At 52.7% G+C, this 10,534-nt stretch overlaps 1 protein-coding gene across 1 annotated transcript in view; it reads right to left on the bottom strand.

Moving 5' to 3' along the window:
- Positions 1 to 8,987, bottom strand: part of Syt2 (synaptotagmin 2) — a 105,741-nt gene extending 96,754 nt beyond the window's left edge. The window contains exon 1 of the mRNA XM_005348384.2: positions 8,779 to 8,987. The gene's annotated coding sequence lies outside the window, so the exon portion shown is untranslated. The remainder of the gene's footprint in view (positions 1 to 8,778) is intronic.
- Between the last annotated feature and the right edge of the window lie 1,547 nt (positions 8,988 to 10,534).

The raw sequence follows: 10,534 nt of genomic DNA, 5'->3' as shown, positions 1-10,534 counted from the left end.
TCACAGAGATCCGCCTGCCTCTGCCTCCCGAGTGCTGGGATTAAAGGCGTGCGCCACCACCGCCCGGCTCCTGTTTTCTTTTTATTTGCTTATTTTTCTGATAGGGTTGCATGCAGTCCAGACTGGTCCTGAACTCCTGATCTTCCACCTCCCTAATGCTGGGATTATGGGTGTGAACCACCACAACTGGCTAAGGGAAGATTATTTAGTAATGTTTGTCATATCACTATGGATATACCTTGATATGACATCAAAATTTATCATGTGGTCATTTCTACTGTCGCTGCAATATGGAATCTGCAAGCCTGCACCCAATGGGAGCTCGAGGATGGTTCTAGAGCTTCATATTTGTCGTTGAAGACAGCAGCTTGCCCAGCTGCGTAGCTCTCCTAGATGCTGACGAACTTCAGTATTAACCAGCTGTCTATTAAATTCCCACAGATCTGACCCCAAGACTCTTTTTCATGACAACAGATATGTTTTCCAAAATTCTAACTTTTGCTTGAAGGTTTGAATGTCATCATTGGTAACAGACATTGCTGGGTGCTTTTCTTGAAATGACAGGCTTAATCCATTCATTTTTGCAAAAACGTCTATTCAATACTCACTCTGAACGACTGTACTTGTCAGTCATTTTCTCAAGGGAAAACATGATCCATGAAAGAAGTGGCTAGTTCAGTTTGTAACTCACATGATGCCCAGGTGGTTGGGCTTCCGCTCCCATTGCAGTAGACAGCCAAAGTGCTTTGAAAATTCAACTCACTTCATTTTAGAAAATATTTGGAAAGATATGTATTCATTCCAGGATCCAGGTTGAGTGAATTCAGTATCTTGGCTGCTTCATCAAAGACCTCCTTTTGTGAGTACCTGTTTAGCATGTGGTGGGGAAGAACACAATAGCCAGGACAGTTCGATGCAGCTGTGGCCTTGACTCACATGAAGTACCAGTATCTTCACCTTCCACTGCCTTAGCATCAAAGGTCTCTTGCAAAGGTGCTCAGCACTTCGGTGCTATAGCTATTCCTCATCTTAAGAAAGCCGCTGCAAAATTTTTGGGAAGTGCACTTTGGGAACGGCTATCATGGGGACACCTTGTGTGATGATCCTGGGGACAGCGGCCCTGTGTGTTTAGCTCTATTCTCTAAGTGGACAGGGACAGCCGAGGCTACAGGAGTTTAGCTTGATCATAGACACACAGGCAGTCCTGCGTGTGTGTGTGTGTGTGTGTGTGTGTGTGTGTGTGTGTTCTGGTTTAAAACAGCTCCCACCCCAACTCCTGGCCACATGTGTGTTCCCTTTGTACTGGATCTTCAAAATGTGCAGCTGGGGGGCACAGCTGGGGTGGGGCAAGCATCCCCTCTTTCCCACCACTGTTCCCCCTATCCCCGGAGCTTGGGGATACACCTACTCCCAGGAAACCCTAGGGACATTTCCCAGCCTGACAGTAGTGGAAGCCCTGGTCTCTCCACCAGCAGACTAGGTGGGGAGGAAGGCAGATATCCCTGACAGCCTCAGAAGTCTGGGGCAGGTTCAGTCCTCCCTTCTCTGCCTCCCACCGCAGCCAGCTCGGTTCCCAGCATCAAAGAGCTAATCCAATTTCGTGGCTGTGTTTCCCCCTTTGCCTCCTGCAATGCCAGGATTGATTTGGAACCAGGGCGGCCTTATTAAAGTGATGTCTTTTCTCCTCACAGGAGACTAAGGCTGGGAGAGGGAGCCCTCCCCCACCAATTAACTCCACGCCGGCAGCTCCGGTCTCTGCTCTTGAGGGTTCCCTCCAACTTCTCCGCAGTCCAGTGGTGAGGCCGGATTTCAGTCCTGACGCATTTTCATGCAGCCTCCCTCCATGCCTGTGCTGTGACTGGATGGCGGGTGGCTCCCTTTCCTTCAGGTCTCCATCACTCCTACCACGTGATCTCAGGTCTCTCACTGGGACCCATGATTGCTCTGGTTGTGTGGTTGACTGGGAACATGGAAGCCAGGCCAGAAGAGGATCAGATGAAAAAAATGTGTGTTTTTAAAATATGCTTTCCCCAAAAGACACGCAGGAGATATGAGTGTGCACTTCTGACCCATGGACCACCCTGTTAGGTCCCCTCTTCAGGGGCCCTGCAGCTGCCTGCTCCAGGAAGCTACGGTAGGGCAGGAGCAGGTGAGACCACATACCGAAAGGAACTTCCTTCCATAAAGGTATTAAAACTTCCCCAGTTACTTTTCAAAGCAGAAAGCAGAGGCCAAACACACCTGAGCCATAGCCAGACCAGAGTCAATGATAATGCAAAGCTATTTTTCTTAAACTTTCCAGCCCTGAGGGAACAGGGGCTTTCAGGAGGGCCCAGATAACACAGACAACAAAAACCCCAAACAAATAGCAGATGTCTGAGGGAAGTGGTGTGTAAGGTGCTTTATCTCAGCACCGCACACAGTAGGGTGATTATGATGAGATACCACACCCCATAAATAAGCACAATTACTCTATCAGTTAAAAATAGACATTTTTTTCATTATGTAGCCCCGGCTAGGCTGAAATTCACTATGTACATCAGGCTGGTTTCAAACTCAGAGATCCATGTGCCTCTGCCCACCTAAATGCTGAGATTCAAGAAGAGGGGCAGCCAGCAAAAGTTAAAATCTTTTTTGAAGAGCCCAGTGATAGCTCAGATCTGTGATCCTAGCACAGAAGAGGCTAAGGGAAGTGGAGGACTCAGTTACAGACCAGCCAGAGCTACACAGTAATACCCCATCCAAAGCGCGCGTGTGCACACACACACACACACAGGGCTACACAGTAATACCCCATCTAAAGCGCGCGCACACACACACACACACACACACACACACACAGGGCTACACAGTAATACCCCATCTAAAGCGCGCGCGCACACACACACACACACACACACAGGGCTACACAGTAATACCCCATCTAAAGCGCGCACACACACACACACATGCACACACACGCGCGCACACATACGCACACATACACATACGCACGCACGCACAAGGTGAGTCCAAGTGTTTCTGCCTCAGCTGATTACAACGCAGCACACTGAAGGCCTCCTTGCCCCAACTCTGCATCACCACCAAATCACCCCTTTGTTACCCCAAGTATGAGAGTACGGAAAGGGTTAAATTTCCCCCTCCCTCCCTCCCAGGCTCACCCCATCCCACCCTTTGCTCATCTCTGTTTCCTGTGGTCTCCCTACTGCCCTGCACAGTCACAAGCACCTGCACTCACTATTAAGAGGCAGGGAGTGGTAATGGGAAAATTCCCCCTCTAATTGCCGCTCCAGACCCACCACATCAACCCAATTATAGGCCTCCCAGACAGGGTTCTCCATGGCCGAGGACTCCCTGCCCCACTCAGGGGCTCCTGCCCTTGCAAATGCCAAAAGGGAGCCTTCCTGACTCCATGGGGCCCAGACTGCCCAGTGCTGAGTGCTTGGGCCCATCAGTCCCTCCCAGCAGGGGCAGAGAGGAAGGAAGCAGGCTCCAAGGACTGAGGAACCTGGTGCGGGCAGGCAGTCAACCCTGGGCTCCGGAAGCATAGCCACCCTACCTACATGGCTGTCATGAATGCTCCTCTTGGGTGCTGTGGACCCCCAGGTGTTCTGGGATCTTCCCAGCCTTGTCTCTCATAGAGTTGCTTAGCCCCTCCAAACAGAAAATGGAGGAGGAAGAGTCGTTTCTGCTTCGTCGTTAGTGTGAAACGGGCCAACAGCAGCTGCTCCAAGATGGAGGGGCAGCAGTTACACAGCCCTTTCTGAGCCATGCTATTGAGAAGAGCAGGAGACGGGCGGGGCTGAGTTCTGCTCATGACCCATCCAGGCTCCCTCTTCTCTTGTAACTACTATTTCTACAGCTGCAATCTTGAGACCCCAGATAAGATGGCCAAGAAATATCTGGGGGCTACTTGCAAAACCACATGCTGGGAGGTTCAGCGGCCATGACACCCTCCTTTCCTAAATAGCAAGGGTTGGAGGGTCACCCATAATCCAGGACTGCAGCAGCTGGAAGCCACCCAGGGAGGGAGGAAATCTTCACGGCAGCTCTTGCTCGCCGCACATCTGGGGAGCCCTTCCTGGAGTTCACTCTTGGGGCTAGCAGCTGAAGGCTCCCTACCGTCCAGATTCAGAGACTGCTCTGGTCCCTCAGGGCTGGAATCCCAAATCACCCATCACCCCAGTGACCTTTTGGAGCTGTCCGTTCCAGAGATGAAAGGAAGGGTGGCTGGGACAGGTCCTTCCCGGAGATTAAGCTCTGGCAAGAAATGGCTCACTGGGCACCAAGCAGAACCACCCGGAAGTTCTCCAACTTTCAGGACGAGGTATGGGAATGAGCACTGACTGTGGACAAGGACAGGACTGGCGTGATAAAAATCACTCACTCTCACTCGGCTCTCACCCCAGGATGTCGTTCACTTCATCTTCCTCCACACACATCCTGTGTTGGGGACAGAAAGCTAAACTCCGTTCTGCACATGGAATGATGGAGAATAGAAGCTTGATTAACAACTTGTCCAAAGTCAGAGCTTTTGCAGACCCAGGTGGCATCCAGGCAACCTGTCTATAGTCACAACAATATCACGTGGCATTTCTCCACTTAAACTATGCCATTTACTAGAGGCCTCCTGGACATCAAGAAAGTCCAGGGCTAAATTTCCGTTTCCTGGCCCGGCTTCTGCCAGAGCAGATGGCGAATAACCAAGCAGTTGTATGTGAGGATGCTCACACAGGGCATGTCAGACTGTATCAGTGCAGGGAGCCATGGGCTACTGTGTAGACAGTATTAACAGTAGTCACACATTAGACCGTGCAAGTGTTAAAGCTTCAGACCTATCCAAATCACTATTCATAGGCTCCATGGACGGCATTCGCCACAGCTGGGATGAGGTCGCTGGGTGATCATTTCTTCAGCTGTGTGGCAAACAGTGCTCGCTCACCAGTGCAGGATCCAGGTACGCTTCGTTCCCGTCTGAATGCCTATCACCTAGCATGGCACAATAGACTGTCAAAAAGCAATCGTTAGCTAGGCTGTAGGGGTGCAAGCCTTTAATTCCAGCACTCGGGAGGCAGAGGCAGGCAGATCTCTGAATGAGGAACCAGCCTGGTCTACAGAGTGAGTTCTAGGACAGCCAGGGCTACACAGAGAAACCCTGTCTCAAACAACAACACAGTAATAGTCACATGGTGGAACACATCTAAAATTCCAGCACCAGGAAGGCAGAGAGGCAGGACTACCAGAAGTTGGAGACCAACCTAAGCTCTGCAGTGATATCAAGGCCAGCCTGGGCCCTACAGCAAAATCCTGTCTCAAACAGCAACAACAATAACAACCAAGCCATAGATAATATTGAATGATTGTAGAACTGATAATCAAAGTAGTTAAATAACTCACTAAGGTCCACAGGAATGCAAAACCCAGAAGAGCAGGGGTTAGGGCTGAGGAAGCTGAGCTGAGGAAGCAGCTCAGCTGGTACTGTTCGCCTATCGCGTGCAAAGCCCGGATTCAATCCTAGCATTGTGTAAACCAGGTGTGAGGCCGGGCGGTGGCAGTGCACGCCTTTAATCCCAGCACTCAGGAGGCAGAGACAGGTGAATCCCTGTGAGTTCGAGGCCAGCCTAGTCTACAAGAGCTAGTTCCAGGACAGCTAGGACTGTTACGCAGGGAAACCCTGTCTCAAAAAACCAAAAAAATAAAAACAAAATAAAATAAATAAAAAATAAAAAACCAGGTGTGGTGGTACACACCCCAAACCCTAGCACCCAGAAGGTCAAAAGTAGAAGGCAAAAGGATTGGCCAAGACCATCCATGGCTAAATGGGACTCTGACTCAAAAAGAATAAAAAGAACGGTAGACTGTCATCTGCTGTGTTCATTATAACACCCATCCGCAGAGCCTGGACAATGGCACCCAGGAGGCACGTGCTAATAAAATCCTCGTTGCATACATGAGGGCAGCCACACACCTCATAATGAGTGTGTAACCAAATACCTGACAAGAAGCAGAGGAAAGGTATTGTTGTTGTTTGGGGATTTGTTTTTTGTTTGGTTTGGATTTTTGCTCTGGTTCTGGGATAGAGTCAATGACGATGAGAAAGGCGTGGAGACAGGAGTAGCTGTAGCTACGAGTACGTGCACATGGGTAGAACAGGAAGTGGAGAGCAGGGGAATGCTGGACCCCAGCCCATAGGATGGTGTCCCTCGTATCCAAGGCAGGTCTGTCTCCTTCAGTTAATCTTTGGGAAAGCTCTCAAAGAAAACACTCGACGGCAATACCACATTGAAGTCTTTGGTGCTTCTTAATGCAGTCCAGCTGACCATCAAGCCCAGCCATTACATTGGCCCTGGGGATTAGAACCTAAGTCCTGTTCTAAGTACCAGCTGCAGCCAGGCCCTCTGTTGCTTCCTCTGGCCAGTCACTCCAGCCCCTAAACAGTATCCCTCCAAACTGGATGACGTCGGTGATAGCTAGCTCAAGACAAGCCAACTTAGCTTTAGCTAGAGTGTGTCTAAGACCAGAAAAGTCTACCTGACAAACCTCAAGGCTAAAGGAAGCCGTGTTCTACTCAGGTCAGCCTTGTGTCATCTGAGTGTGCTCAGCCCGGGGCATCCCCTCATTGTCTTCCCGTATGCCTGCGGCACATGCTCACTGCTCCTCTAGCCCCCTGAGAGGGCTGCACAGGCTCAGCAAGAGGGAGGACTCAGTCAGGGTAGGACAAAGATAGTGCAGAAGCCACTCAAGGTCAGACGCACCCAGATCCAGGAGGACTGGGGTAGCCTAGCAGGGAAGAGACTTCTCCAGCCGTCCACCCCCAGCTTTGCCCACCCCCAGCTTTGCCGTATTAGGGGCAGCCTTGTAGCATATACCTGGAAACACCTGAGGGTGAAGAGCGAAGATGAGCTGCAGCTGCAGGGTGGTCTGAGACCAGGTGCTCTGTGACCAGGATAAAACCAATGCTACTCACAGGTGAGGCCAGTCATACCAGAGCCAAATGCCTTTCCCTTCCCCTGGTCTCGTGTGGATGCCAGGCCCCAGAGTGGAAAGACCCACCCCCAAAAAGGATCCCAAGCTGTCTGGGGAAAGTTTGTGGGGTGCTGAGCAAAGCTGACTCACGATGAAGGGGATGAGTCTCTGATCCACCAGAGGGTAACTGGACACCTACCTCTGGGTCCCCCTCCCTCCACAGTTCCTAGGCTCCTGGCCCCTCCACAGGCCAGGTGCAGAAGGTGAAGAGTAAGCCCATGAAATCCTAAGAAGCCCTGATCCACAGAGAGTCCTAGAGGATGACACCAAGGATGTGTCAAGGAGCAGAACAAGACAGAGGCTCTCACAGCCCAGGAGAGCCTAGTTCTGATGGTGCTGGCCATTCTCCAGGAGCGCTGGCACAGTGACTGGATCCCCCAGAGCAGGCCACAGTGAGCCTGGTGTAGACCCTTGGCACTGACTCACCTCTGGGGCCCTGACACAAGCTGAAGCCTACAGCGTCTGCCCGGCACGTCCCATTGCATCATAGCTGCCCTGCCTGTGCCCCTCTGGCTCGGCCTGAGGGGTGTCAGACATGTCCATTTCTTCATTTTTGAAGCAGCCAAAAAGCTAGACTTGGTGTAATCTGGGAAGGAGGGCTAGCTTGAAGGACTAATGGCCTCTGGCCCTGCTCCTCCTCAGCACCGGAGTGATAAGTGCCCAGGTTTCTAGCTAGAGATTGGACCGAGGACAATCTATTACATTGGAAACGCTGCCTCCAGCCCACAGCAGAGGAGGAAGAAGGGCGCCTATCCCAGGCTCCCCGAGTCTGACCTCAGTCTTTTTCCCAGTGCCCCCTGAAAACCTAAGGGTTTTTGTTTCCTCGTGTTCACCCAATTCCCACTCTCTCCCTCCCTCTGCCCTCTCTACACTGCAGTGGCCATGCTGGGCAAGCGCTTGCTCTGTCCTTGCTCTTGCTTCTTCCGCTGCTGGGCCAAGGAAGGAGACCTCCACCAGCACCTCAGGAGTAGGGGTGTGCAAAGGGGAGACCCCGTGCCGCTAGAGGCACCTGTGGAATGTCGGAAGGCAGGAAGAAACAGAGCATACGGTTAATGGGATGAGATGAGGAAAAGATGAGGCCTCTAAGTTAAAATAGAAAATTCGTGGTAGTGGGAGGGGCGAATAAGAAAAGAAAATGGAAGAGTCCAGAAAGGACTCTTAGGGTTTGGCCCTAAGAACCAGGGCTGGAGCGGCGACAAGCCGTCCTAGGTGGTGCTGAGTCATGAGATTTGAAGGGACACCTTCACCCACACACACAAATCTCCACCCCCGTAGCGTACCAGACTGCTCCCCTCGACCCCCACCTCCAGAATTCTAGTCTGGCCCCCCCAGCCTCGCATACACGACCTTCCACTCTCCTCCCACGACGGCGGTGCTGTAGATCCCCGAAGCTTGACCCGGGGCAAAAGAGGCAAACTGGAGATGGCGCAAATAGGAGGGGGATGGGCAAGATGCAAGTGGGGGCGTCCAGGGAGAAGAAACGCTGCAAGCAGAGCGGGAGGGCGCAAGGGACCCTCGGCCCCTCCGTCCTGCAGCTCCCCGCGCAAATCCACAGAGGATCCTGATCCTTGCTCCCCGGCTGCGGCTCCCCCAAGTCCGTAGCGCCGCAAACTCCCCGCAAAGGACGGTGCGGGCGCCTGGTCCTCTTGGCACCAAACTTCCGCAACCCCACCCACCCCCAGGAACCAGATGCCTTCTGCCCCTGGGCTCAGAAGCCGGGATGGAGAAACTTTGGAGGGGATAGGGACTCACCCGAGGGCTACCCGGACTCTGCGGGAAAGATCCGCGGTCCCCGACGGGAGGCAGAGATCGGCTGCAGGGATGCGGCGCTGGCGACGGTCCAGCGGCGGCTTTCGTTCCCCGGGGGCGCGGAGTCCCCGCTCCGCCCCGGGCCCAACTCTGCTCCGAAGTGCCTTTGCCGCAAGACTTGCTGAGCTTAGCAGTCTGCGGCCGGGCAGAGGGAGGGGCTGATCGATGGGCGAGCGCGAGCGCGGCGAGCGCTGCAGTGAGGGGAGGAGACCCGGCGGGCGGCGCGGGAGGGCGGGCACGCGCCGGGAGGTGCGGGGCGGGCCTGCCTGCGGGACTGTCCTCGGTGCGCAGCACACTGGGCGTCGCGCCCCAGCCTCGCTTCCCGTCAAGGTCAGGGAGGCAGTTCCCGGGACAGGAAGAGATGGGCAAGCGAAGGGACCCGGTCCCCGCCACCCCAGGTGGCTTGGCTCCCAAGAGCGGGCTTCCTCCAGACCCCCCCGCAACCGCTCACTGCAGCCAGAGGCTAAGTAGTTGGGCTCAAGAACACCCATAGCCATTTTGGGATCCCTGGACCCCCTTTCTTCTCCCTTGCCCGTGCAGAAAGGCCACCCCCACCTATAGCGATCCCTAGGAGTAGTGGGGATTCTGAGCGTAAAAGATGAATGAAGAGAGACCCTGGAAGAGGGAGGCGGGGTGGGGGTTGTGAAATAGGGTGAGCGGGACTGAAATGTACCTTCGGAGGGGAGAGCCGAGCTGGGAGGAGATTGCGGAACAACTAAATGAGGGATTTTTCACGCATTTGTTTTCTAAAAGTATAAAATGTTGCTATGAAGGTGGCGATTACGGTCTGATTGCTGATGGAGAAACAGCCCCTGAGGCCCTGAGCCAAAAGCAGCTCCCTGTGCTGTAGAGCCTGGGGAGCCGGGATTACAGAACCACTAACCTACCCAGAGATGCCAGGGCACCCGGGGACTTCTGTGCTGCACAATCTACTTTAAATATTTTTTAAATTTTTAAATTACACTTCCACTTCTTTATTCTCTCTCTCTCTCTCTCTCTCTCTCTCTCTCTCACACACACACACACACACACACACACACACACACACACACACTGAAGTCAGAAGACAACAGGCAAGTTTGGCAGCAAGTGCCTTTACCCACTGAGCCATCTTTTGGAGGGGACTTTTATAATAGGACAGTGGCACCCTGCCTTTCTCTTGGAGGTCAGTCCTCAACACATGTTTGCTCTCTGAGAAAATGAGAGATGGGATGAATGAGCTCTAAGACCACCCCAAGTCAGCTTGCTTCAGCGGAAGGGAGCAAGTCCCTCATACATTTTTTGTTTTTATTTTGTTGTTGTTTTTTATTTATTTTTTGGTTTTGGGTTTTTTGTTTGTTTGGGTTTTTTTTTTTTTTTTTTTTTTGAGACAGGGTTTCACTGTAGTTTTAGAACCTGTCCTGGAACTAGTGCTTGTAGGCCAGGCTGGCCTCGAACTCACAGAGATCCGCCTGCCTCTGCCTCCCGAGTGCTGGGATTAAAGGTGTGTGCCACCACTACCCGGCATCAGGGACGTGCTTAGAGCCATTCTGCAGCCACACAGCAGCCTCCACAGAACAGTCTGGAGGAAGGACACAGGCAGAAGGGAGGAAACAGGTATCATCACCATGTTGCCTGTCACCCAGCCACCCTAGCCTTAAATATGAGAACTTGTTGCTGCATCCAAGGGGCCAACTCTGCTCCCCTCACTCCTAATCGG

This window comes from Microtus ochrogaster, chromosome 6, assembly GCF_000317375.1.
Source record: "Microtus ochrogaster isolate Prairie Vole_2 chromosome 6, MicOch1.0, whole genome shotgun sequence".
Lineage (NCBI taxonomy): Eukaryota > Metazoa > Chordata > Mammalia > Rodentia > Cricetidae > Microtus > Microtus ochrogaster.
The sequence above is the reverse complement of the archived record's forward strand: the minus strand, read 5'-3'. Positions and strand labels throughout refer to the sequence as shown.